General features: G+C 41.7%; 1 protein-coding gene and 1 long non-coding RNA gene across 6 annotated transcripts in view; one reads left to right on the plus strand and one right to left on the minus strand.

Annotated features, from left to right (window-relative positions):
• Positions 1–26,999, minus strand: part of PRKG1 (protein kinase cGMP-dependent 1) — a 1,588,699-nt gene that overhangs the window by 1,053,234 nt on the left and 508,466 nt on the right. The gene's annotated exons all lie outside the window — the stretch shown is intronic.
• LOC143768438 (uncharacterized) lies at positions 17,575–25,058 on the plus strand. The gene is made up of 3 exons (XR_013213869.1): positions 17,575–18,463; positions 19,158–20,857; positions 23,514–25,058. It is a non-coding gene; the product is annotated as an uncharacterized LOC143768438 (long non-coding RNA).

Consider the following 26,999-nt stretch of genomic DNA (forward strand, 5'->3'; position numbering starts at 1 on the left):
TGGTGCCACAAAGGTCAACAACATTAATTTAAATCACTTTTTCTTAATTGTAGCATGTATTTGAAATTTGGCACATGTGGTGATGCTTTGAATATTCAAGCACTATAGTATATAAATCATGTTTTATATGTTGTTTTTCTTGGCCTTCTGACACATTATACAGGGAACGACTAATTGATATTCAGTTGCTGTAGAACATATATGTTAAAATGCCCAGGATAGAGCAAAATTACATTAAATTTATCTTCCGAGAAATTACCACTTCAAATGTTGCAGCCCATCATTTATTCATTACATCCTTCAAGAGCTTTCCTGTGTCCTCATGGATTTCAACATGTAACGAGCACAAAGCTATAGATTATCAAATGCTTCTACCACATTTTATAGCTTGCACCATCTATATGTGCGTGTTATTTTCTAGACTATTGTAAAAAACCTGCGCAAGCCAATCAAAATGTAAAAAAAATCTGCAGCAAATATACCCTTATTTTTCATAAGGAAAGACAGAATTTTGTTGAACTTTTTTATTGGACTCTCTATAACTCAATGAAGTTAATGATGCGGTGTTTATTGAGCTTTTTTGCCCGGCATTATATTTTGAAGTTAAAGGGTTTATTCAGACTTTTTTTCCATTTTCCCTTTGGTGCTAACTAGTGATGACCGAGTATACTCGTTGCTCAAGATTTTCCGAGAACGCTCGGGTGGTCTACTAGTATTTGTTAGTGCTCGGAGATTTAGTTTTCATAGCCGCAGCTGAATGATTTACGGCTGCTAGCCAGCCTGAGTACATGTGGGGATTCCCTAGCAAGCAGGCAACCCCCACATGTATTAAGGCTGGCTAGCAGCTGAAAATCTTGTACCTGCATAAAAAAACTAAATCTCCGAGTAGCTACAATCACACGGAGACCACCCGAGCGTGCTCGGGAAAACCCGAGAATGAGTATACTCGCTCATCACTAGTACTAACTAGTGATCAGCGAATATACTCGTTACTCGAGATTTCTCGAGCACGCTCGGGGGTCCTCCGAGTATTTTTTTAGTGCTCGGAGATTTAGTTTTTCTTGACGCAGCTAAATGATTTACATCTGTTAGCCAGGCTGAGTACATGTGAGGATTCCCTAGCAACCAGGCAACCCGCACATGTACTTATGCTGGCTAACAGATGTAAATCATTCAGCTGCGGCAAGAAAAACTAAATCTCCCAGCACTAAAAAATACTCGGAGGACCCCCGAGCATGCTCGAGAAATCTTGAGTAATGAGTATATTCGCTCATCACTAGTGTTAACTTATTGGCAGGTAGATTATCTCTTCCAGCTCAGATTGCACACTGACCAAAGTAGTTCCTTCTCTTCTGCTTTGCTGATGGAGTGTCACTGCCAACGTCATGTTGATTGACAAACGGCTCAGCTTAATGCAATGGGGAGCCATCTGTCAATATGACATCAGCAGTGATGCCTCAGTGACAGAGGAGAGTGCAAGAGAAGGAACTGCTCTGTTGATGTGGCTTCACAGGAAGCTGGAGAATCACCAGAAGGAGTGGTCCATGACTGCTCTGAGATTGTCTGAAGGCAGCACAGGGAGTTCAATAGCAAGACCTGCTGATAAGTGCTTAACTCCATATGGAAATATCCATAAGGATATCAAAAGTCCCAAATAACCCCTTTAAAGAAGGTCCAACAAGCAGACATATGTTTGGCCTAAATGGATGAAAATGACAAAAACTAAAAGCAATACTGAACCAAATAAGATGGTAAATCAAGGATGGTAATAGAAGTTCTACAAGGCACTGAATTTTTACTTTACTTTTTTTCTGTTTTTTTCCATTTTCTATTGTAGCTATGTGATGATCATAGGTTATCCCATTGTTGTCAGTTATATTCTATTTGTATCCAGCAACAAGGTTTTTTGCCGTGCATAAGGTAAAATAAAGGATCATATTGTATGTTGCTTAGTGAAAAGGGTTATCTGCCAACACAGAGAGGTCATTGACTGCTCCTGCCTACGATTCTGCAGCTTCCTCTGACGTCATGTCGATAGAGCAGAGGCTTCTCTTCCACTCTGCTCTGTTGAAGGGGCGTAACTACCAAAGTCATGCTGATTTACAGTCGCCTGCCCACTCCATAACTGCAGGAAGCCTGTCAATCAGCATGACGCCAGTAGCCATGCCTGTTCACAGAGCAGAGCAGAAGAGAAGGTGCTGCTCTGTTGACTTGATGTCATCAGAATCACCAGCAGGAGCAGTCAGTGACCGCTCTGAGCCAGCACTGGATAAAACAGGCAGGTAGTTACTAATTAGTTTGCAACTGCTTACCTGTTAATTTTTGGCTCATATTAAAAAAAATGATTTAGTTTTCGATAATCCCTTTAAATTAGTAGGATGTTCATGTTATGTATGACATGTTGGGTTTTTCAGAGAGAAGGACATTCTATGTTTACTACTGGTTGGGTTGACGTATGCCCTTTATGATGGGGCAACTTCAATTAACACATAATAATAATAATTATAAGAATTGATTTTCTAAACCAGATCATGCTTTTGTATAATTCTAGTCATGTGAATAATCCCAGAGTAATGGGGAAAGAAACTTTTGCCAAGGAAAACCATAATTGAATATTTGACACTAGTGATTGTTGGAAAAATGAAAATGAAAAGAATGAACTGCCGGTAATGATTAGGAGTTTACCGCTCTCACCCATGACAGAACCATCCCCGCAATGTGTATCAGCATCTATGTATTCTATTGTGCGCTCTTCTATTTATATCTCCGCGGCTCTATGTAAATGCCCAGGTACGTCTATGTCTTACAATTTCATTCTTTCCTCTAATCAGAAGTGACACGCATATCATATCTATGCAGTCAAATGCTGGAGCTGATCCTGTGCAGCTCATGGAGGGGCAGCACCACTTATAGCTTTTCCTAGGAAGTATGCCAACCAATTCTAGGTGGGGAATTTATGAAACAAAACAGTTGCCTAGGATATTCTTATGTAGACTATTCATATCTACGAAGCCTTCAGTAGAGCATATCGAGAATCCAATAATACTAAAGCCTGTATTTGGAAAAACCATTGGTTTAATACATACAATATGCAATTTTTTTCTGTGTTCATTCGTTAATAATTTGGATAGATATGTTTTTCCAATACTCATTTTTTCCCTTGCATTTTTTGAGCGTTTAATGGGAATCGATTAGATCATTCTATCCCCCATAAACTTTTTTCTATGTAAGTAGGTTGTAATAACACAAGTGAATCCATACCTTCGATAAACCACTTTAGAAGTAATATGTAAATGAGGCTGTACGTGCTCTGGGTGGGAGGGAGCACTTCCGCTGCTTCAGCTCACAGCTCAATTCTCAGCGTAAGAGCTCGATCACACCGGCGTATACATGGGAAGATTGATATCCGATTTTGTTTTAGTGCCTTGCAGAGTTAGTTTGGTAATAGAGCCAGTAGTCGAGGCAGAGTAAGTGCTCCATCCCGCCCAAAGCACTTCCAGCACCATTTATATATCACTTGTAAAGTGGATTTCTCTACAACAGAACAGCGTCTTAGTTTAATAAAGGAATACATCAACATGTGTTCTTATAACCTACACACAGGTCATTGGTTTTGGGGGTGGTGGATAAGAATGAATTGACAGATTACCTTTAAGATGTTTAGCCTGCAAAAAATGTGAATGAAAACGATTGCAGGCACTATGACTCATAGTTTTGTTTGTTCATGTTCTAATGCCACTTTGGAAATAAAGAATTAAAATTCATAAATGGTGCGTGCCATGGGACCTGACATGCTCTTTTTAAAGGGGTTGTTAGTTTTGTCACATGAACAAAGTTTATTTTAATCTATAGATCTTGGAATAAAAATAAGTTCCACAATTGGAAGTGTTAAAAAACACGTTCCTGTGCTGCAATAATCTTATAAATGTCTCCCTGCTGTGTACTGTGTAATATTCCAAGATCTATTGATTATAATGAACTTTGTTCGTGGAATAACCCATTTAATTAACTTCCCAACCATACAGATTTTCTCAGGATTGTCCTACGAAAAAGTCACAGACTGGTTGCAGTTTACTGAAATTTGCATGGAAGTGGGCGGTCCCAAGTAGATTTTGGGTGTGGCATAAAACTGTTCTATAAATTATGTAAATATTTAGATATATGTTTGAACACTTTTGTTGCCGAACTTAATGATAAACAGAAAAATATAAACAAAAAATGTTGAGAAAATATCTGAGAAATTGGGGAATATTTAACTAATCTGGTGGAATCTAATACTAATTCTTTTATTTTTAACCCCTTCACCCCCCGGAGCTTTTTCTGTTTTTTTGTTTTCGTTTTTCGCTCCCCTCTTCCCAGAGCCATAACTTTTTTATTTTTCCGTCAATATGGCCAAGTGAGGGCTTATTTTTTGTGGGACAAGATGTACTTTTGAATGATACCATTGGTTTTACCATGCCATGTAACAGAAAACGGGAAAAAAATTCCAAGTGTGATGAAATTGCAAAAAAAGTGCAATCTCACACTTGTTTTTTGTTTGGCTTTTTTGCTAGGTTCACCAAATGCTAAAACTAACCTGCCAATATGATTCTCCAGGTCATTACGAGTTCATAGACACCTAACATGTCTAGGTTATTTTTTATCTAAGTGGTGGAAAAAAATTCCAAAGTTTGCAAAATAAAAATAAAAAAATTGCGCAATTTTCCGATACCAGTAGCATCTCCAATTTTCGTGATCTGGGGTCGGGTGAGGGCTTATTTTTTGCATGCCAAGCTGGCATTTTTAATGATACCATTTTGGTGTAGATATGTTCTTTTGATCGCCCGTTATTGCATTTTAATGCAATATTGCGGCAACCAAAAAAACGTAATTTTGGCGTTTTTATTTTTTTCTCACTACGCCATTTAGCGGTCAGGTTAATCCTTTGTTTTTATTGATAGATCGGGCGATTCTGAACGCGGCGATACCAAATATGTGTATGTTTAATTTTTTTTTATTGTTTTATTTTGATTGGGGCGAAAGGGGGGTGATTTAAACTTTTATATATTTTTTATTTTTTTAATATTTTTAAACACTTTTTTTTTTAATTTTGGCATGCTTCAATAGCCTCCATAGGAGGCTAGAAGCATGCACAACTCGATCGCCTCTGCTACATAGAGGTGAAGCACAGATCACCTCTATGTAGCAGAAATCCAGGTGTACTTTGAACGCCGACCACAGGGTGGCGCTCAAAGCAATCGTCCATCAACAACCATAGAGGTCTCAAGGAGACCTCTGGTTGTTATGGCAATGCACCGCTGACCCCCGATCATGTGACGGGGGTCAGCGGTGCGAGCACTTCCAGCTGCGCGGCCGGGAGCGTTAGTTAAATGCCGCTGTCAGCGCTTGACGGCGGCATTTAACTAGTTAATGGGCACGGGCAGATCGCGATTCCGCTCGCGCTCATTGCACGCACATGTCAGCTGTACAAAACAGCTGACATGTCGCAGCTTTGAGGTGGGCTCACCGCCGGAGCCCACCTCAAAGCAGGGGATCTGCCAGCTGACGTACTATTCCGTCAGCTGGCAGAAAGGGGTTAATAATGCAACAGGAAAACGAGATCTGTGTATCAGCAACTGCTTCACGTTCCTTTGCAGCAGTTTTAATAAATCTTCCTCGTTGCCTATAATGAGAAGTCAATACCATCCCAATCCATGACTAACACTAAAACCTCCAGCTCTCTTTGTATTCTTCCTGGCAAGCTTTGAGATAGAAAACACGTAAGACGAAAGGTCTCCTTTACTCATAATTACAGTGGGAAACTCTTGTTACATTACTGTAAGCAAATGACTTAAAAAACTCAACAGTGGATTCCTCTACTACATAAAGATGAACAATAAAAAGGTTTCCATTGAATATGAAATGATAAAATATCCCCAATGGGCAAGTTATTACCAACATTAGCTCAGATAAAGCTTATTGATAACTAAGTTAACTAAACAATTAATTCTATTCACTCATAACAATGCAACATACTGTAAGAACCGAAAAGAAATTGGATTTAATGACAAGAAAATATAATATAAAGCTGGACCATACCAAAGGATAAATCTGCTTATAAACAATGCAGATCAACAGAAAAGCAAAAATGTGTTAGATATTAAGAAACGTACATAAGAAATATGCATTAACTGAACCCAAAGGTCCTGATGCATCAATCTTCTCACTGGTCTTGATGAGGGAGACAGGCGGAGTCAAATGCTTCTGATTTATGAAGTGGTGCACGCTTCTTCATGAATCTGTTGCGTCTGACAAGTGGCATGCACCCCTATTTCCTATGCCATAAATCTAACTCCAGTCAGGGACTGGAGTGAGATTTCTAGAATATGGAGCACCACAAGTTGTCATCCGTTAGGGTATGTGCACACGGTCAGTATATGCTGCGGGTTGGACACAGCGTACTTCTGCAGCGTCCAGATATTACAGCATAGTGGAGGGGATTTCAAGAACTCCCACGTACACAGTCGCCTGCGGTTCACCAGTGGACACTGACATGCGGCGCGTCTCTCCCGACCACAGCTTGCCAATTTCTCTTGTGGAGACGCTATAGACCCATAGAATGTATTGGACACTGTGAATCCGCACGGTTCAGCGATCACATGCGGATTCACCTGCCGTTCAATAGACGGCAGCGCTTTGGACGCAGCGAACATGTGCTGTGTCCCAAGAGCTGCCATTTCCAGATCGTGTGGAGCTCTGGTGTCATGCCCCTGCCTTGCCCTTGCCTTGCACTATGTCCCCCTATTTTGGCAGAACTAGGAGAAACTGTCAAAGTTGTGCCAAAACCTTGTGACTTTTCAAACCTTTATGAGTCATGACACTTTTTTTTTATGTAACATTTTGATGAATCGGGGGACAAATATTTAAACAATTGTTTTTATCCTATACACACAACATAATATATATATAACTATACTCATATATATAGTCCACCTACCCCGAAGATGTGTTCTTCTTTATCTTTCCATTTGTCTGAACATACCCTGAGATCATACTTTCATTGCTTCACATTTTCTGGTACATATTGAGTAAACAATGATGAAATTTTATCGCCAACTTTTTAGAGAAGCTGACAAATACACCCAGCACGCCAATTACTCAGGAGTCAGAGAGATTTTTAAACCAATAATAGTGAAGTCAAAAGTTTCAGCAAAATAAGCGGCGATTGTCAGATCTGACTGCTTAGAAACGGAGATTACCATCTTTTTTTTGTAAACTGAGATTTAAGCCTGTTCAATACTTCTATTGTCGTTTTCCTGGCAATAAAGTATTACAAAACCTAGCGGTGCAAGGCTCAACCAACAAGAAGTAAATGAAAGCATTAGAGCAAAAACTGTAGAATAAAGAAAGACAAAGTCAAATATAAGCTGGGGGCAGCACGGTGGCTCAGTGGTTAGCACTGTAACCCTGCCCCGCTGGGGTCTTAAGGCCCCGTCTCACATAGCGATTTACCAACGATCACGACCAGCGATATGACCTGGCCGTGATCGTTGGTAAGTCGTTGTGTGGTCGCTGGGGAGCTGTCACACAGACAGCTCTCTCCAGCGACCAACGATCAGGGGAACGACTTCGGCATCGTTGAAACTGTCTTCAACGATGCCGAAGTCCCCCTGCAGCCCCCGGGTAACCAGGGTAAACATCGGGTTACTAAGCGCAGGGCCGCGCTTAGTAACCCGATGTTTACCCTGGTTACCAGCGTAAATGTAAAAAATACCAAACAGTACATACTCGCCTTCTGATGTCCGTCAGGTCCCTTGCCGTCTGCTTCCTGCTCTGACAGTGCCGGCCGTACACTGAGAGCAGAGCGCAGCGGTGACGTCACTGCTGTGCTCTGCTCTCACTGTACGGCCGGATCTCAGTCAGAGCAGGAAGCAGACGGCAAGGGACCTGACGGACATCAGATGGTGAGTATGTACTGTTTGGGTTTTTTTTACATTTACGCTGGTAACCAGGGTAAACATCGGGTTACTAAGCGCGGCCCTGCGCTTAGTAACCCGATGTTTACCCTGGTTACCAGTGAAGACATCGCTGGATCGGTGTCACACACACCGATTCAGCGATGTCAGCGGGACCTCAACGACCAAAAAAAGGTCCAGGCCATTCCGACACGACCAGCGATCTCACAGCAGGGGCCTGGTCGCTGCTACGTGTCAAACATAGCGAAATCGCTACTGAGGTCGCTGTTGCGTCACAAAACTTGTGACTCAGCAGCGATATCGCTAGCGATCTCGCTATGTGAGACGGGGGCTTTAACGTCAAATCCCACCAAGGATAACATCTGTAAGGAGATAGTGTGTTCTCCCCATGTTTGAAGGTTTTCTCCAAGTACTGCAGCTTCCTCCCACACTACATAGACATACTGGTAGTGAATTTGGATTGTGGGACCAAACAGGGACACACTGGTCAACAGCATTTTTGGTGCCAAAGATATTTCATCGAATTTAGGGTATTTTTGGGGTGCTGATTCTGAATATGTCATCAGTTTTGCCAGATTGGCTCAAGTTTTTGAGATTTTTGGTATCTTATTTATAGCACTTGTTGGTAAATGTGACGCATCATCTCATTAATTTCTTTGGATTAGTACTTGAACTGAGCAGTTCTCAATATAGTTTTGTGTTAATTAGTGTTCTAAAAGTTTGTTCATAGCTTGATTTTTGCACTAACTTTATGTTGTTGTCTGTTTTCCAGTGAAAAGCATGAACTCATCAAGAAGAAGTTGTCTTAACGATCCAGACTCATTCTGTTACATTTGTGGTGAATACACACTGCCAAAACATAGAAGAAACATAACAGACTTCGTAAAAAAAGTGTATTTTGCCTATTTTGGGGTTATGCTTGGGGACCAAGACAAGTTTTGGGCACCACACATAGTGTGCAAAGCATGTATCGAATTATTACGAAAATGGAGCAAAGGACAAAGAAAAAGCTTCAAATTTGGTGTTCCAATGGTGTGGAGAGAGCCAAAAAATCATCATGATGACTGTTATTTATGGTAAACACAGGTACAGGCACATCTTCACAATGAGGGACAGGCCTTCTTGCAGATTCCATGTTACTCCCATTTTCGTTTCTTATGCTTATTGAATCCTTGCACTTGCACTGCACAGAAATAACAGTCATCATGATGATTTTTTGGCTCTCTCCACACCATTGGAACACCAAATTTGAAGCTTTTTCTTTGTCCTTTGCTCCATTTTCGTAATAATTCGATACATGCTTTGCACACTATGTGTGGTGCCCAAAACTTGTCTTGGTCCCCAAGCATAACCCCAAAATAGGCAAAATACACTTTTTTTACGAAGTCTGTTATGTTTCTTCTATGTTTTGGCAGTGTGTATTCACCACAAATGTAACAGAATGAGTCTGGATCGTTAAGACAACTTCTTCTTGATGAGTTCATGCTTTTCACTGGAAAACAGACAACAACATAAAGTTAGTGCAAAAATCAAGCTATGAACAAACTTTTAGAACACTAATTAACACAAAACTATATTGAGAACTGCTCAGTTCAAGTACTAATCCAAAGAAATTAATGAGATGATGCGTCGCATTTACCAACAAGTGCTATAAATAAGATACCAAAAATCTCAAAAACTTGAGCCAATCTGGCAAAACTGATAGCATATTCAGAATCAGCACCCCAAAAATACCCCAAATTCATTAAAATATTTTGGACACCAGAAAAAAAAAAAATTTTTGTTGACCTGTGAATAGACGTCTGTAAAGCGCGGTGGAATTAATGGTGCTATATAAGCGAGTAAAGTCAATGTTTAGTACAGCATGGTATAGTAGGAAAAAATGTACAAAGGATCTCATGAAAACAACCCTTGTCTCTAAATTCCCCCTCTCTATTCCCTATTCTTGTTATCTTGGTGTTAAGCGGCAAAATAAAAATTATTCAATTAAAGGGAATCAGTCAGCAAGTTTTCTCTATATAGTTTGAGGACAGTATGAAGTAGGGTTTAAAACACAGAATTCAGCGATGTGCCACTTATTGGGTTGTGTGCTGTTGTTTCCATACAATGAATGTTTATCACCAGGACATTATCACTACCCAGACAAGTAGTCTGCCCATGCCCCCTCCTCTGATAAGCAGCTCACTGTCAGTAGACACAGTAAGCTACATCTAAAAACTCTTATTGTGTCACAACTGCGGTACACAGTAAACTAAGTGATATGTCGCTGGAATCGGGGTCACTTTTTCGACATTATGGCACTCTCAGATGAGGTAGCAAAAACCTGGTGACAGATTCCCTTTAACCACCTTTGCATAAACTGTACATTTGGTGTATAGTATTGAAAGTGGGTTTAGGAAAAGACATCATCATTCCTCACTCAATTGACCACAGGCAGTCAGAATTAGTGGGCTACAGGCTTTCTACGAGCATGTACAACACTCAAAAGTCTCTGACATGCCACTATGACGCATCAGGGTGGTCTGGCACAGACAGGTATCTATTAATAATTGTTATTATTAATGCTCTGCACAAATGTTACTATGTCTCTGAGAATAAAGTCATATAGAAATAGAAATTCCAACCCCTAAAATTCAAAAATATGATGTAATAATGTATTTATATAAAACTCCAATTTTGCTATCTAATGTCTTGCTCTAACCAAGTGTTTCTTCCATTTTCACAAAGCATTTGTGAAAATTAATTCCCTGGTGTCTTCTAATTAAAAGTTAGATGAAAAATTATTATTTAATTTCATGTCTAATAAAACTGAAGACAGTCAAAACTGCTTAACTCCAGTGTAGAAAATTTATTAATTTGAGCTATCTGAAAATAATTACTTTTTTTACAGTGCTGATACTAACCGAAAACCTGCTAACTGTTATTGTATCTAGCGTTCCCAGGAATATCACTAATGAAATCAAAGCCTGGTGGAATTTAGCTGTCGTGATTAGTGTTGAGCATTCCGATACTGCAAGTATCGGGTATCGGCCGATACTTGCTGTATCGGAATTTCCGATACCGAGATCCGATACTTTTGTGGTATCGGGTATCGGGTATCGCAACAACATTAATGTAATAATGTGTAAAAAAGAGAATTAAAATAAAAAATATCGCTATACTCACCTGTCCGACGCAGCCTGGACCTCAGCGAGGGAACCGGCAGCGTTGTTTGTTTAAATTTCGCGCTTTTACTTGGTTACGTGAAGTCCCGGCTTGTGATTGGTCAGGGCGGCCATGTTGCCGGGACGCGGACCAATCACAGCAAGCCGTGACGAAATTACGTCACGGCTTGCTGTGATTGGTCCGCGTCCCGGCAACATGGCCGCCATTAACCAATCACAAGCCGTGACGTCACGGGAGGCTGGACATGCGCGTATTTTGAAAAGCGCGCGTGTCCAGCCTCCAGTGACGTCCCGGCAACATGGCCGCCATTAACCAATCACAAGCCGTGACGTCACGGGAGGCTGGACATGCGCGTATTTTGAAAAGCGCGCGTGTCCAGCCTCCAGTGACGTCCCGGCAACATGGCCGCCATTAACCAATCACAAGCCGTGACGTCACGGGAGGCTGGACATGCGCGTATTTTGAAAAGCGCGCGTGTCCAGCCTCCAGTGACGTCCCGGCAACATGGCCGCCATTAACCAATCACAAGCCGGGACGTCACTGGAGGCTGGACATGCGCGCTTTTCAAAATACGCGCATGTCCAGCCTCCCGTGACGTCACGGCTTGTGATTGGTTAATGGCGGCCATGTTGCCGGGACGCGGACCAATCACAGCAAGCCGTGACGTAATTTCGTCCTACTTGTTGAATTTTAACAAGCGATCCTTTTATTCCTCTGGAGATAAGCCCCTTCAAGAGGAGTCTGGCATCAGCACTCTCATTCGAGTGAGTGTTCCTGTGTATCAGGGAATTGGGAGAAACAGCTATCTTATATGTATGGGGACCTTTAGATAAGTGTCCAATTACAGCCCTAATCTTCATCATTACCAATTTTGTAGCTCCCTGGGCTGAAATTGAAATCACCTGCTTGTTCATTGTCTGCAAAAAATCAATTAATACATAATTATAGAAAAGAATCAACTCTACTAACTCTTTAACAATCTTCTAGTCTATTGACTTACTTTGCTTTAATTATCTTGTCTGTATTAGAGATATTACTATTCAGAAATGCATTGCCAATTCTGAAAATCTTTGAGCTAAGATTTTCCATCATTCCCTGCATATTCAGTTTCTGCAAATGATTGATCTGTCGGAATATGGTCATTAGAAACACTGTCTGAAAACTACATTTCAAAATCAAAAGTTTTAGGGTAAACAAATGTACAAAGTCAAGTTTTAGGTGGAGAATTATGTAACACCCCAGGTAACCGGTTGTTACAGTGGCATAGCTTTCCTTTCGGAGAGAGTGATGCCATGCTTGGAAGCGAGAGAGGATCCCTTTGGCAGGTATTCAGCACATACAACACCATTCTGCTTCCAGGCCAGATGGGGGAGCCCTGATCCAGTTTGTGGGTGGCTTCCCTATATGTATTCTGGCTGGAGGAGGAAGTTAGGCAGTTGGAGTTAGGCAGTTGGTGAGAGGAGAGTGAAGAGAGAGGAAGGAAGGCTGGGGCCATGGAAATGAGTGATTCTGCGGCTCCTGGGAAGGAAAAAGAAAGCAGAGCAGTATGTAGGAGACTGAGAGGGAGAAGAAGCAAAGGAGAGTTAAGAGCTAGAGAGAGAAACTGCGACTGAGCTTCCTCCATGCTGAGCGCAGATACCGGTAGCTGGAAAACTGATGTTGTGGGGGTAACTTCATGCCCCATGGCAGAAAAAAGCAGACAGCAGATTCCAAGTTACCTGTCCACCATTGACACCTGAGGACACAGTAGCAAATAGAGCCCAGGTCGTGATAGAGATCCTGTAAAAAGGTTTGACCTACCTGTTGTATGGGTAGTGTCCTACCAACAAGGGGGACAGAGAGAAAACATGAGGACTTTGTGAGAGGCCTAAGGCAGCAAGGGACTACACCACGCGCTAGAGGGAAGGCTTCCAACCTCACCTGGTAAGGGTGATTCCAGACTCGCTTCCAAGCCGTCCGGACCATCGACACCTGTGATCCGGTACCCTGGACTGTGGCTGCCTGAACCTTTCAGTAAAGAGGTCAAGAGACTACAACCCTGTGTCCTCCTTTTCTTTCTACACCACCTACCATCTTTATCTACTACACCGGGAGCCCTGGGGACCCAGCTTCACCTGTGGGAAGCCATACCATCCCAGCTGCCATAAAATCACCCCAGAGGACCCCTTTAAGCAGTGTTGGTTGTCCCTGACTGAATACCACAGGTGGCATCATGAACATTTATTATTTTACAAATCCCTTTAAAGACTTTCCCCTTAACATGGGTGCTCAAGTCCAGAGACCAGGTCACCGCTGCTGTGACACATCCCTTTAAGTACCAGACCCGGTACCGAGTACCCCACAGCTCTGGCGGGTGTTCCAACTACCAGTCAATGCCCCACTACCATAAGAAAAACATGTGTTGCTTCCTTTCTCAAAAAGAACCATTGCTATATCTGTCGTAATTTGGTCTAACGCACTGCACGGTGTAATCACAACTTCACAACCAATTTTTACTCCAATTCATCAAAAAGTGAAAATGGTTAGTAATATTGCAACATTCTACCCACTTGCGTATGCAGCTCCTATTTTTAACAGCGGCCTCAATTCTTCAAGACTGTCTGTTGTTTGTGATGGAGGGGCATGCTGGAGTCAGATGCATCTTTTAATTCATCAAGAACTTCTCAAAAGTCAAGTGCGCCTCCCTGCACCTCGGGCTGGAGTAAGATTTGTGCCGCAAGTTACGCCAAAGCTCGTCATGTCTTAGACAAGAGGGGTGTCACGAAGTGACTGTCCAAGCGTGACATGACCCAACGAGTGGTCGGTCACAAAGCGGCGAGACTCACAAGGGAACACCGGGGACATAATAACAACGGTGGGCCCTGCAATAGGGAACAGGGAAATGGACACCTCCTGCACTCTCCTAAGCCCTGTGCCCTGATCTCCCTGACATCCCTATACAGGTTCTTTCAACCTGTTGCCGAGCAGGATACCTTAGCCTTTGCTCACCCTGCATTGATCCCTGGGTAGGGAATTGGCGAGTGAGAACACTGATCCCACCGCTGCACTACTAAAACACAAAGGGAAAGTTTAGACAAACAAGGTATAAGCAAACAACACTTAGCTTTCTCTGCTGCAATGCACAGTACAGCCGAGTAATGCACCAGGTATGAATATTCAGCAGAACAACTGCACTCAGAAAACTCCTTCCACCTGCTTGGTTGATCTCCAGAAGGACCTGTATAACCAACAGTCAGCTGATGCACCAGGTGACCTTATGAAGAATGGTGGGAGTGGTCACAACCAGCATCAGCTGACCCAGCAGCAAAACAATGCAATAACACCAGCGGCCACCGGGGGGAAAAGCTGCATTAACCCCCGATGACCAGAAAAGAAGAAAGGTTTTAATCAGAGGAAAACCAGATCTGCCACAGATCCAAACATGGATCGTGACAAGGGGATGGCCATGCCCATCATGCCTCCGTTCGACCTGAGCTTCACCTATTTTGGCGGAGCTGACATGAAAACATCAAAAGTTGCAGAAACTTTTGTGCAAGGCAAAGATTTGCAACTTGTCAAAACCTGGTGTAATCACTTAGATAAATCATGGCTTATGTGTCGCTAAGGTTATTTTGGCCAAACAAACCATGCATTTACCCAACAGTTATTTGTTATGCTCCTCTACTGCTTTCCATAGCAAAAAAACATGGTTGACTTTTCTGCATTTGGGTTGTTTCTGGTCTGCTCTGTAACTGTATTGGAGCGACTGACTACTGATATTTTATTCCAGATGCATAAAGATCAAAAAAAAATTTGGTTTTGGACATGCGCAAATCCATTAACACCATATCTTGTTTATTAATTACCAACATCCTTAATTTTGTGTAAGTACTGTAGATGCTAATCTGGAGAAAGACATTGGGATCAGTGATGTGTATATATCCCCCTTAATGGTATTATTGCCATTATTCTGTACTCTCTTGCAGAAAATGCTGAATTAGTGTACGTTCTGCAAAAAACATAACCAACTTCCTAATTTGTGGCATGGTGTTTATAAGAACAAGGGAAACTGTCTAAATTCATTCATTCTTTGACAAAGCAGTTTCCTTATGCCCCATTTGCAGGCTGTATTCTCAAAGGAAGGATTGAAGTGCGGAGTCTTGAAATTTACCATAATGCCATTAGAAAATCAAAAAAGAATAAAAAAGTGTAACTCCCATATCTTTCTCCTTCTGTCCCTTATATCTTTTACAGGTCCTAAGAATAGAAGCCTATCATCAAATCCAATGTTCACTTTATATTTTTAAAATAAGGAAAAAGTGAAAAATAAATGTGCACAGCCTGGTAATAATACTGTAGCATTATAATCGCATTTTTAGTTTTGCTTAAGTTTTGTCGGAGCTGAAGTGGTATGTTGCCAATGCGGGAGCGTTACACCACAGATCATCTGATTCATGGTTTGCTTTGGTGTTACTTACACTGGAAATCTTGCTTATGTCAAAAACTGGAGTAGGATTTGTGGTGAAGCACATGGAGGCATGCCATTGGTTACAAGCTGCTAATTAATTAAAAGGTATACACCTCTTAATGAATCAGGAGCCGTTAACTCCTACATGTCTCCTGATTAAGACCGGTGAGAAAATTGCTGGTCTGGCCTTTGTTTTCATGTTGGTATAAATGACCAATTCAACTCAACTGTGGGTTTCACATTTTTAGTTTTGCCAACAAAAAATTGCGTCTAATATTAACCCCTTTCCGACATTTGGCATAATAATACGCCGATGTCGGACTCCCCGTTCGGTGCAGGCTCCGGTGCTGAGCCCGCACCTTTCTGGGCACATACAGCTGATATACACAGCTGACATGTGCCCACAACAGCCGTGGGTGGAATCGCGATCCATCCGTGGCTGTTAACTAGCTAAATGCTTCTGTCAGTCTCTGATACCGACATTTAACTCGTGCTTCCGAGAAACGCGCAGTAAATCCCGCCCATCGGTGACCCCATCATGTGATTGTGGGTCAGCGAAGGGTTGGCATGACAACCAGAAGTCTCCAGCAGACCTCTATGGTTGTCATAGCCAAATTGCTATGAGCGCTGCCCGGTGGTCAGCGTTCATAGCAATTGAGCATTTCTGCTACATACAGGCGAGTGGATCATCACCTTTATGTAGCAGAGCCGATCAAAATAGTGTAACTTCTATTCTCCCATGTAGACTATTGAAGCATGCAAAAAGTCAAAAAGTATTTAAAAATATTAAAAAAATAAAGAAATATAAAAGTTCAAATCACCCCCCTTTCATCCCATTCAAAATAATACAATAAAAAAATCAAATATACACATATTTAGTATTGCCGCATATTGATCTATCAATATAAAAAAGAATTAACTGGAACATTAAACGGCGTCAAAATACCAGTATTACATTTTTGGTCGCAGCAACATTGCACTAAAATGCGATAACGTGCAATCAACAGATTGTATCTGCACGAAAATGATATCATTAAAAACATCAGCTCAGCACACAAAAAATAAGCCCTCACCCATCCCCAGATCACAAAACATTGAGAAGCTACGGGTGTCTTAAAACGGTGCAATTTTTTATTTATTTTTTCTACAAACTTTGGAATTTTTTTCACCATTTAATTAAAAAAGAACCTAGACATGTTTGGTGTCTATGAACTTGTAATGGCTTGGAGAATAATAAAAGCAGGTTGGTTTTAGCATTTAGTGAACATGGTAAAAAAAACTGCACCGTAATTGGAATTTTTTTCCCGTCTTCCAGTACACGATATGTTAATATGTTAAAACCAATGGTGTTGCTCAACAGTACAACTCATCTCGCAAACAACAAGCCCTCACATGGCCATTTTGACCAAAAAATAAAAAGTTATGGCCCTGGGAAAAAGGGGAGCAAAAACAAAAATACCTCTGGTCGTTAAGGGGTTAAAAGATAACTATATAAATTATCGTAAAGGTTAACATTCTTATCTATCCATAATCATCATCAGTATGGATATAAAATAAGTATTAAACATTTTTACTATTCAACTCTTTGTTTAAGCAATGTACTATGCAAAGCCCATGGCTGGTAATAGCTCAGCCACAGTATTAGTCAGGCTATTGTGCAATGAAATGAGCTTCTCCCTAATTGAATATAGGGACGAGTCCTTGGGGATGTGGCTCCTTACACTGAATATGTCTGCCAATATTCCTCTTAGTGGTTGCTATACACTTTTTTTTCCATCACATTTTGTAACCAAAAGCTGTGATCTATAACTGACCTCTTTAATTCCTATTAACATGTACAGTATTCATAATTGTACCGTGCCTTGCGGTTCTAAAATAATTCTCAGCTCATATATTCTGGGGCTGACTGCACAGAAATGTTCTCTCAGTCAATTATCTTAAGCCTAAGAATTCCCAGCTCTTAGTTCATACGCAATCAGTGCATCTTCTCAATTTGAATATTTTTTTGCAGATAATGTCCAGTTCACAGAGAAAGTAAAAGTCATGGGTAAATTAGTCTACCTCCAGCGAGACCTTTATTGAACTTAGAATGAATATACTCCCTAAAATGTTTCAAATGAAGTGACATCAACCCTAGTAAATGATCTATCAAGCCTCGACTCTACCTGTGATCTTCAGACTTTCATTTTTCGCTCTCAAGTCCAATTTAACAAAAAATGGCTTTTAACAGAAGATGCATTGTGAATGAAAAAAATTGTGGATGAATGGCTTGATTTCATTTAAAGGAAATGTATTACATTTTAATTTCAATAATTCCATGTAAAAAATATTGTAATTATAAATCAAGTGCTTATTATGCTTTAATGTTGAAGTGTTATAGCATTAATACTGTTGTTATTATTACTACTGTTATTATTATAGTTATACAAACTCATAACATCAAAATTGAAGTACATGCTTCATATATTGTTTAAAGAAGCCCTCCCATAAACTTCCCCGCCCTCCTAAATCCGGTTATATGTGCATGCAGTATTAATATACTCACCCACCGCCGCCTTCTCCGGTAACCATCGCCGTTCAGGTCCACTTCTGAGAACTGTCACCGCTCTTTGGATTCTCCAGGACACATTGCGCTTTTTGTGACCCGGCAGAGGATTTTACGAGGTAAGCCTATGGAGCGTCAAAATGGGTCACCAAAAACTTGCATTGTAAGAGAGACATCCAGCTAACGCATAGACCATAGAGTAATTTTGAGGGTCTGAAGAGCAGTGACATCACTCAGAGGAGGAACAAAGAGTGGTAACGAGGCTTCATATGTGTGTCTAAGGATTAGAATTGTTACCCTGCCTTGCAATAGTCACCAGAAGTACATCAGAGCTGTCTCTAATGATCATGAGTAGTGTTGAGAGATACCTTCCGATATGCAAAGGTATCAGTATCGGATTGGATCGGCCGATATCCAAAAAATATCAGATATCGCCGATACCGATACCCGATACCAATGCATATCAATGGGACCCAAAATATCGGAATGGTTCCCAGGGTCTGAAAGAGAGGAAACTCTCCTTCAGGCCCTGGGATCCATATTCATGTATAAAATAAAGAATAAAAATAAAAAATATTCATATACTCACCCCTCTGACGGCCCCGGCTCTCACCGGTCCCAGCGTCTGCCTCCGTTCATAAGAATGCAGAGTTAAGGACCTTCGATGACGTCGCGGCTTGTGATTGGTCGCGTGACCGCTCATGTGACCGCTCACGCCACCAATCACAAGCCGCCACATCATCGAAGGTCCTTCACTCCCTGCATTCTTAGGAACGGAGGCACCACTAAGAGCAGGGTCCGCCGGAGGGGTGAGTATATCAATATTTTGTATTTTTATTCTTTATTTTTTACATGAATATGGATCCCAGGGCCTGAAGGAGAGTCTCCTCTCCTCCAGACCCTGGGAACCATAAGCACCGCACTCTTCCAATTCCGATTTCCGATATCGCAAAAATATCGGAACTCGGTATCGGAATTCCGATACAGCAAATATCGGCCGATACCCGATACTTGCGGTATCAGAATGCTCAACACTAATCATGAGATGACTCTGCTGATTCTGTCACAGTCTACATTTGAAAAAGCAATCATGAAAAAAAGTTGTAGAAGCATTATACAGTATATCCAGCCTATTATGTATGTCCCATGGCCAAACTGAAATTCAGAATATTTTATTAGGTATTTTCTTGAATTGATACATAAAAATAAAGTCTATTAACAACATCCTCATAATGCTAGATTTATGAAAAAATATATATGATATTAGCAACATAGTACTTCAAAGCACATAGTAAAATTTGATCTATTTTTTATGAGCAAGAGTTATATTAAAAGTAATATTTTTGGTGTGTTGTCAATTTAAATGATAATAAGAGTAATATAATAATGCAGGCATTACATGACAACAGCATCAACAAATAAACATTTCAGCACCATGGATAGCTAACCGATGCAAACAATCGTCCATCAGTAACATAGTAACATGGATATATTCTTAACCCTTTACTCATAAATAAAGATGAGGAGTCCTGATTATTTTCTATTTTCTAAGTCACACAGATTTTACCTGGAAATTTGACTTTACAGCAAATTTATTCTCCACAAATTAATTATCCCTTATTAGCTTGAAGATGCATTGTGTTTCAGTGAGCAGTGTCGGTAAGAAGAGACAACAAGGACCCTATGGTAGGGAGCGAGCAGCAGAGCTACCCAGACAAGTGAGTGATATTATTAGGTTTGTGGTTGTTCTTTTTAACCTTCTGCTAATCCTCTTCATTTCAGCAAAATGGTGGCCAGACGGACGTCATTGTGCTAAATTCCGCCCTGTGAAAATTACAAAAATACAGCCTTCTAGAGAATACAGATTTTTGAACAATTCAAGCAGAATTCAATTTTCCCAATTATACTCATAAACAAAGGCAGAAAAGGTGAAATTGTCATTAGTACAGCCATGCTGATTTGTCATTGGAAATAATGTTTCAGACTTACTAATCCTGACCAATGTACACACAGTATAAACATAATGCAGACATGAAGAGAAGTGTCATTAGATAAGAAACCAGCACCCCCCACAAGTGATGTCACTTGCGAAACTGAGGCTGATCTCTTCTCTCGCTCCCTCATTACAATGCGCACTGACAGTGCACTCTGTTGCTGGCTCATAACTTCTCATCAGAACAAACGAGAGACCACTTTATCACTGTGCACAGAGAAGAGTATTGCACGGTGCCCAGATCCTGCTGAGCATCCATCGGAATTTACAAACAGCTCATGCTCAATAGAGCAAGGACTAGCCCTGACCCTGAAATGGATGTCACTGATGACGCTTTATTTTAGGGCAGGGTCATAGGCTTCGGCAGTGACCACAGTCTCTGCTCCCTGATGACATCTCCTTTGAGTATCCCACCATGCTCTGGTATTCTCAAATGAACCATCATCACACAGCAATTAGTAGAAAATAAAAATAAAGCAGTTAGTGTAGTGAGGGACTGATTGGGATTTTATAATTAAAGTATGTTAGAAAAAAGATTTGATTATGACATTAAATAGATAGGGGTTTAGGATTAAAATATATTTAAGTTTCAGATCACCCCATTAAAGTATACATATTGTCTTTAGTGGAAGTAGCTGAACAACCTTCCCTCTCTCCATAATCTAGTGATATAGTTCACCTCCAGAAGAAGTCTAATTATCAGACATTCACTTTTTCACCATTTTTAGTCATATGTGGTTACATTGTGGGTAGTGTTGAGCGATACCGTCCGATACTTGAAAGTATCGGTATCGGAAAGTATCGGCCGATACCGGCAAAGTATCGGATCCAATCCGATACCGATACCCGATACCAATACAAGTCAATGGGACTCATGTATCGGACGGTATCCCTGATGGTTCCCAGGGTCTGAAGGAGAGGAAACTCTCCTTCAGGCCCTGGGAACCATATTAACCCCTTCCCGACATGTGACGGTATAGTACGTCACATGTCGGGACCCCCGCTTTGATGTGCGCTCCGGCGGTGAGCGCACATCAAAGTCGCGACATGTCAGCTGTTTCTTACAGCTGACATGTGCGCGCAATAGCGGCGGGTGAAATCGCGATCACCCGCCGCTATTAACTAGTTAAATGCCGCTGTCAAACACAGACAGCGGCATTTAACTACCGCATCCGGCCGTGCGGCCGGATATGAGCGCATCGCCGACCCCCGTCACATGATCGGGGGTCGGCGATGCATCAGGACAGTAACCATAGAGGTCCTTGAGACCTCTATGGTTACTGATTGCCGGTGGCTGTGAGCGCCCCCCTGTGGTCGGCGCTCACAGCACACCTGCAATTCTGCTGTGTAGCAGCGATCTTATGATCGGTGCTGCATAGCAGAGCCGATCGGGCTGTGCCTGCTTCTAGCCTCCCATGGAGGCTATTGAAGCATGGCAAAAGTAAAAAAAAAAAGTTTTTAAAAATGTGAAAAAAAAAAAAAAAACATAAAAGTTTAAATCACCCCCCTTTCGCCCCAATCAAAATAAATCAATAAAAAAAGCGCCCAACCTACACATATTTGGTATCGCCGCGTTCAGAATCGCCCGATCTATCAATAAAAAAAAAGCATTAACCTGATCGCAAAACGGCGTAACGAGAAAAAAAATCGGAACGCCAGAATTACGTTTTTTTGGTCGCCACGGCATTGCATTAAAATGCAATAACGGGCGATCAAAAGAACGTGTCTGCACCAAAATGCTATCATTAAAAACGCCAGCTCGGCATGCAAAAAATAAGCCCTCACCTGACCCCAGATCACGAAAAATGGAGACGCTACGAGTATCGGAAAATGGCGCAATTTTGTTTTGTTTTGTTTTTTGCAAAGTTTGGAATTTTTTTTCACCACTTAGGTGAAAAATAACCTAGTCATGTTAGGTGTCTATGAACTCGTACTGACCTGGAGAATCATAATGGCAGGTCAGTTTTAGCATTTAGTGAACCTAGCAAAATAGGCAAGCAAAAAACAAGTGTGCGATTGCACTTTTTTTGCAATTTCACTGCACTTGGAATTTTTTTCCCGTTTTCTAGTACACGACATGCTAAAACCAATGATGTCGTTGAAAAGTACAACTCGTCCCGCAAAAAATAAGCCCTCACATGGCCATATTGACGGAAAAATAAAAAAGTTATGGCTCTGGGAAGGAGGGGAGCGAAAAACGAAAACGGAAAAACGGAAAAAGCTCCGGGGGTGAAGGGGTTAATGTGTAAAAGAAAGAATTAAAATAAAAAATATTGCTATACTCACCTCTCCGACGCAGCCTGCACCTTACCGAGGGAAGCGGCAGCGTTCTTTGTTTAAAATTCGCGCTTTTCTTTCCTTTACGTGAAGTCCCGGCTTGTGATTGGTCGCGTGCCACCCATGTGGCCGGGACGCAACCAATCACAGCAAGCTGTGACGTAATTTCAGGTCCTTCAGGATTTTAAAATTACGTTCCGGCGTTGTGATTGGTTGTGTCGCAGTCACATGGGCGACGCAACCAATCACAGCAAGCCGTGACGTAATTTCAGGTCCTTCAGGATTTTAAAATTACGTCCCGGCTTTGTGATTGGTTGCGTCGCGGTCAACCAATCACAAGCCGGGAGGCTGGACACGCGCGCATTTTAAAATGCGCGCTTGTCCAACCTCCCGTGACGTCCCGGCTTGTGATTGGTTGCTTCGCGGTCAACCAATCACAAGCCGGGAGGCTGGACACGCGCGCATTTTAAAATGCGCGCTTGTCCAACCTCCCGTGACGTCCCGGCTTGTGATTGGTTGCTTCGCGGTCAACCAATCACAAGCCGGGAGGCTGGACACGCGCGCATTTTAAAATGCGCGCGTGTCCAGCCTCCTGGCTTGTGATTGGTTGATCGCGACGCAACCAATCACAAGCCGGGACGTCACGGGAGGCTGGACAAGCGCGCATTTTAAAATGCGCGCGTGTCCAGCCTCCCGTGACGTCACGGCTTGTGATTGGTTGCGTCGCCCATGTGACTGCAACGCAACCAATCACAAAGCCGGGACATAATTTTAAAATCCTTAAGGACCTGAAATTACGTCACGGCTTGCTGTGATTGGTTGCGTCGCCCATGTGACTGCGACGCAACCAATCACAAAGCCGGGACTTCACGTAAGGAAAGAAAAGCGCGAATTTTAAACAAAGAACGCTGCCGCTTCCCTCGGTAAGGTGCAGGCTGCGTCGGAGAGGTGAGTATAGCAATATTTTTTATTTTAATTCTCTCTTTTACACATTTTTACATTAATGTTGTTTCGATACCGATACCCGATACCACAAAAGTATCGGATCTCGGTATCGGAATTCTGATACAGCAAATATCGGCCGATACCCGATACTTGCGGTATCGGAATGCTCAACACTAATTGTGGGAGTTATATATTCAAATTATATTCTCCCTACATGGCTTCTAGGTTGAATGAGATTATAAAGCATTGCATAAAAGCTAAATCATGGTAAAAGACTAAGTAACCTTTTCCTATGGTTGCTGAAAAGTCCTATTCCTACATAATTGAAGAAGTCACAATTTTAATGCAATATTTTTCCACTTGCATAGATCCTGCAGAGACTTCATTAATGTTAATCGTTTATAATCTCCATTAACAATTACAACACTGCTGAAATTCAGAAGTACTCCAGATTTTTTTCCTATTTAATCACACTTATGCATATGTAGACATTTACTAATCTTCCAAAAAGAAGATTACATTTCAGTAACCCAAATATGCATTCATAAACAGTATGGAAGCATAAGCCATTATGATCGAGTACAAAAAGGTGCAATATGGCATTCAAAGTATGTAAAGTACCATTTATTGGCTTTCTATTCAACATATCTAATCATGAGAAAGATCTCGTAAAAATTCAGAAAAGTAAAGAGGTCCAAAGTCTTGACTTAAAATACAAATAGACTATGCCGCTTCAAAACCACCAGCTTCCATAATAAAAAATATTTTATGGACTCCATCAGGGCATTTAAAGTTATAAGCCATTAATACTGGTGATTAGGTCACATAACAACATGACTAAACATACAGTCTGTACGGTGGTATTCATAGCGCTAGCATACCTGTAAAGTACAACCCCAATTCCAAAGAAATTAGGATGCTGTGTAAGTGTAAAGAAGCCATATTTTATTCACAGCAGACCATAGAACACAGATCAGAAGATGAATGTTAGACATTTTTTCAATTCATATGAAAAAATGTACTGTTTTAGAAATTGATGGCAGGAACACATCTCAAAATAGTTGGCTGGAAAAGAAGTTGCATTAATGAAAACAGATGGAGGGTCAATTTTCAGCAAGTCATTTCGGTGTATAAAAAGAGCATGGCAGAGAGGCGGAGTCTCTCACAAGCAAAGATGGTCAGACGTTCCTCAATCTGTGAACAACTGCACCAAAAAGTTGTGAAAGCATTTCACTAAAATATTCCTAAATGTAAAATTACAAAGTTTTTTAATGTCCAGCCATCTACAGTACATAATATTATCAAAAGTTTCATAGATTATGGAAAAATCCAAGTTCACAATGGAAAAGATTGACATTCAATATTGGATGCTTGTGATCTACCAAAAACAGGCATGGTTCGGTCATTCAAATGCATTGGTTCAAGAATGTTTCCAGAAATAATGATCTGTGTGCACAGTGCAATCTAGAAATGCAAGTCAAAGCTCTATCATGCAAACTAGAAACCATAGATCAGCACAATCCAGAAACGTTACCATCTTCTCTGGGCCAAAGTTCATTTAAAATGAACGAAGATAAAATTGAAAATTGTTCTGTGGTCATAAGAATGAAAATATGAATTCTTTATTGAAATGAGAGAAGCCATGTCGGACGTACAATGGGGATGGACCATGTAGCCTGTTATCAGTGCATAGTTCAGAAGCTCATGTCTCTGATGGGATGAGTCTGCATTAGTGCCTATGGCATGGGCAGATTACACATGAAAGGCAATATCAATTCTGCTATAAATTTCTAAATTAGTTAATTTATTCAAATGAAATGGAAAAATGTCTGACTTTCAGCTTCTGAATTGTGTTTTATATTCTGTTAAGAATAAAATATGACTGTAAGAGATTTCCAAATCAATGCATTCTTTTTTTCTTTATATTTTCCATAGCATCCCAACTTTTTTGGAATTAGAGTTGTAAACTTTAACTGCTTCTTACATTAAGTGTTTGCTGGAAATGTCCTGAATTTTCTTTATTGGTCTATCCTTAATCCTTCTGCGACACCCACCAGGGCCGTGGGGTACTTGGAAGCAGGTCGGACAGTTCTGAATGGTAGGTCAGTCCGGCTAGAGGGAGAGGAAGAGACACGAGAGCCACGCGGTATCCACCGCACCACCACCGCGTGGCTCTCGTGTCTCTTCCTCTTCCGCTAGCTGGCCTGACCTACCATTCAAAACTGTTTTCAGTGCAATTTTTCCAGTAAAACTTACATTTTGCACACTGATGAAGGTCCTTGGCAGACTGAAACGTTTGTGGTTACTGTATGTATATTAAATACCCCCTTTTTTGCATCAATTTGGAGTGTGCTAGTGGTAACTATTCCACGTATTAAGGTTTGGGAACCTATATCTATGCACCTCCTCTTTTAGGCTGTGCTGAACATTTTCTATATCAGTTCTTTGGGGAAGTCACGGGGCCGTGACCTGACTCCGTAGCCCTGGGTGTGCAATAAAAATGTAAAGGGAAAAGTTATATGGGATTGATTCGTGATGCCACTCATGGTGTTCAGCTAGGTATAGCCGACGCTGCGGTTCTGGTCCACTGGGGCTGGTGGTGATGCAGCAACGATGGTACAGCTCCCCACGGGTAGAGCGGGGCCCCAGGGCAGTTATAACAGTCGGTTCAGGTGGTGCTGAATGTTGAGTTGCAGAAAATAAGCAAGGGATGCAGGAAAGTGCAGTTTTCTTTACCTTTTTACTTCTTAATAGATGATTAGACCATCCGGGGTACCAGCTAGAGATGACCGAAGGAGTCTGGCTAGCCTGAAAGCATTCAGGGGGTCCACCCTGCCAGGTGGGGTTGGAGGCCTTCCTGCTGCGCTCTCTTTTCAGGTCCCTGCTGCCTGTAGCTAAGCTGCGGCTCTCTCCTGCGTGTTGGCTTTGACCCATATGGCAGATAGTGCAAACCTATCATGGGCACTGCCTGTTCACTGGCAGCCCCGGTTTCCTGGTCTGCTGTGGTGCCTTCAGGCGTTCAGTGTCACCAGGGAGCTTTTAGTCCCCTGCCCTCCAGATTCAGCTGTCGGCGTGTACAGCACCCGCACAGTCAAGGACTCCTCCTTGTCAGCGCTCCATTGCAGGGACAGCTCTGATACAGCTGCAATTCCCCAGAGCCCTTGTCTCTGCTTCTCTCTCCTCAGACCAAATCCTCTCAGACTACTCTGACTCCTCCTCCCGACCAGAGAGAGCAGCTCCCCTGAAGTCAGGTCTAGAGCTCCCCCTTCTGGCCTGGAGTCAGAATTGTGATGCATGTTGTGTATTACCTGGCATGGGGACCTCTTCCTGCTTCCAGGCATGACATCACCCTTCAGCAGGATGCAATGTCACCGTGGCAACCAAACTCTGGGGTGCCACACTTCACCTTGTAACATGACAAAGTGTAAGTGTCAGAGCGTGCTATATGGACAGTAGGTCCCTGAAGCCAATAACCATAGGAAGGAAAGTCAATGTGCTCAGAATAAATGGTATAGGAGTTGCATATCTATGCCACATATAATGATGTAAGATCGCAAGATACAGTGAAATGTTGTGGCATTACATTATGGCAATGAATGGAGGGGAGATACTGAAGAATAGCCAGAACACATGTTAAAGTCATAAAATAAGTTTTAGCATTTGACCCTATGC

This window comes from Ranitomeya variabilis, chromosome 4 (genome assembly GCF_051348905.1).
Source record: "Ranitomeya variabilis isolate aRanVar5 chromosome 4, aRanVar5.hap1, whole genome shotgun sequence".
Classification (NCBI taxonomy): Eukaryota; Metazoa; Chordata; class Amphibia; order Anura; family Dendrobatidae; genus Ranitomeya; species Ranitomeya variabilis.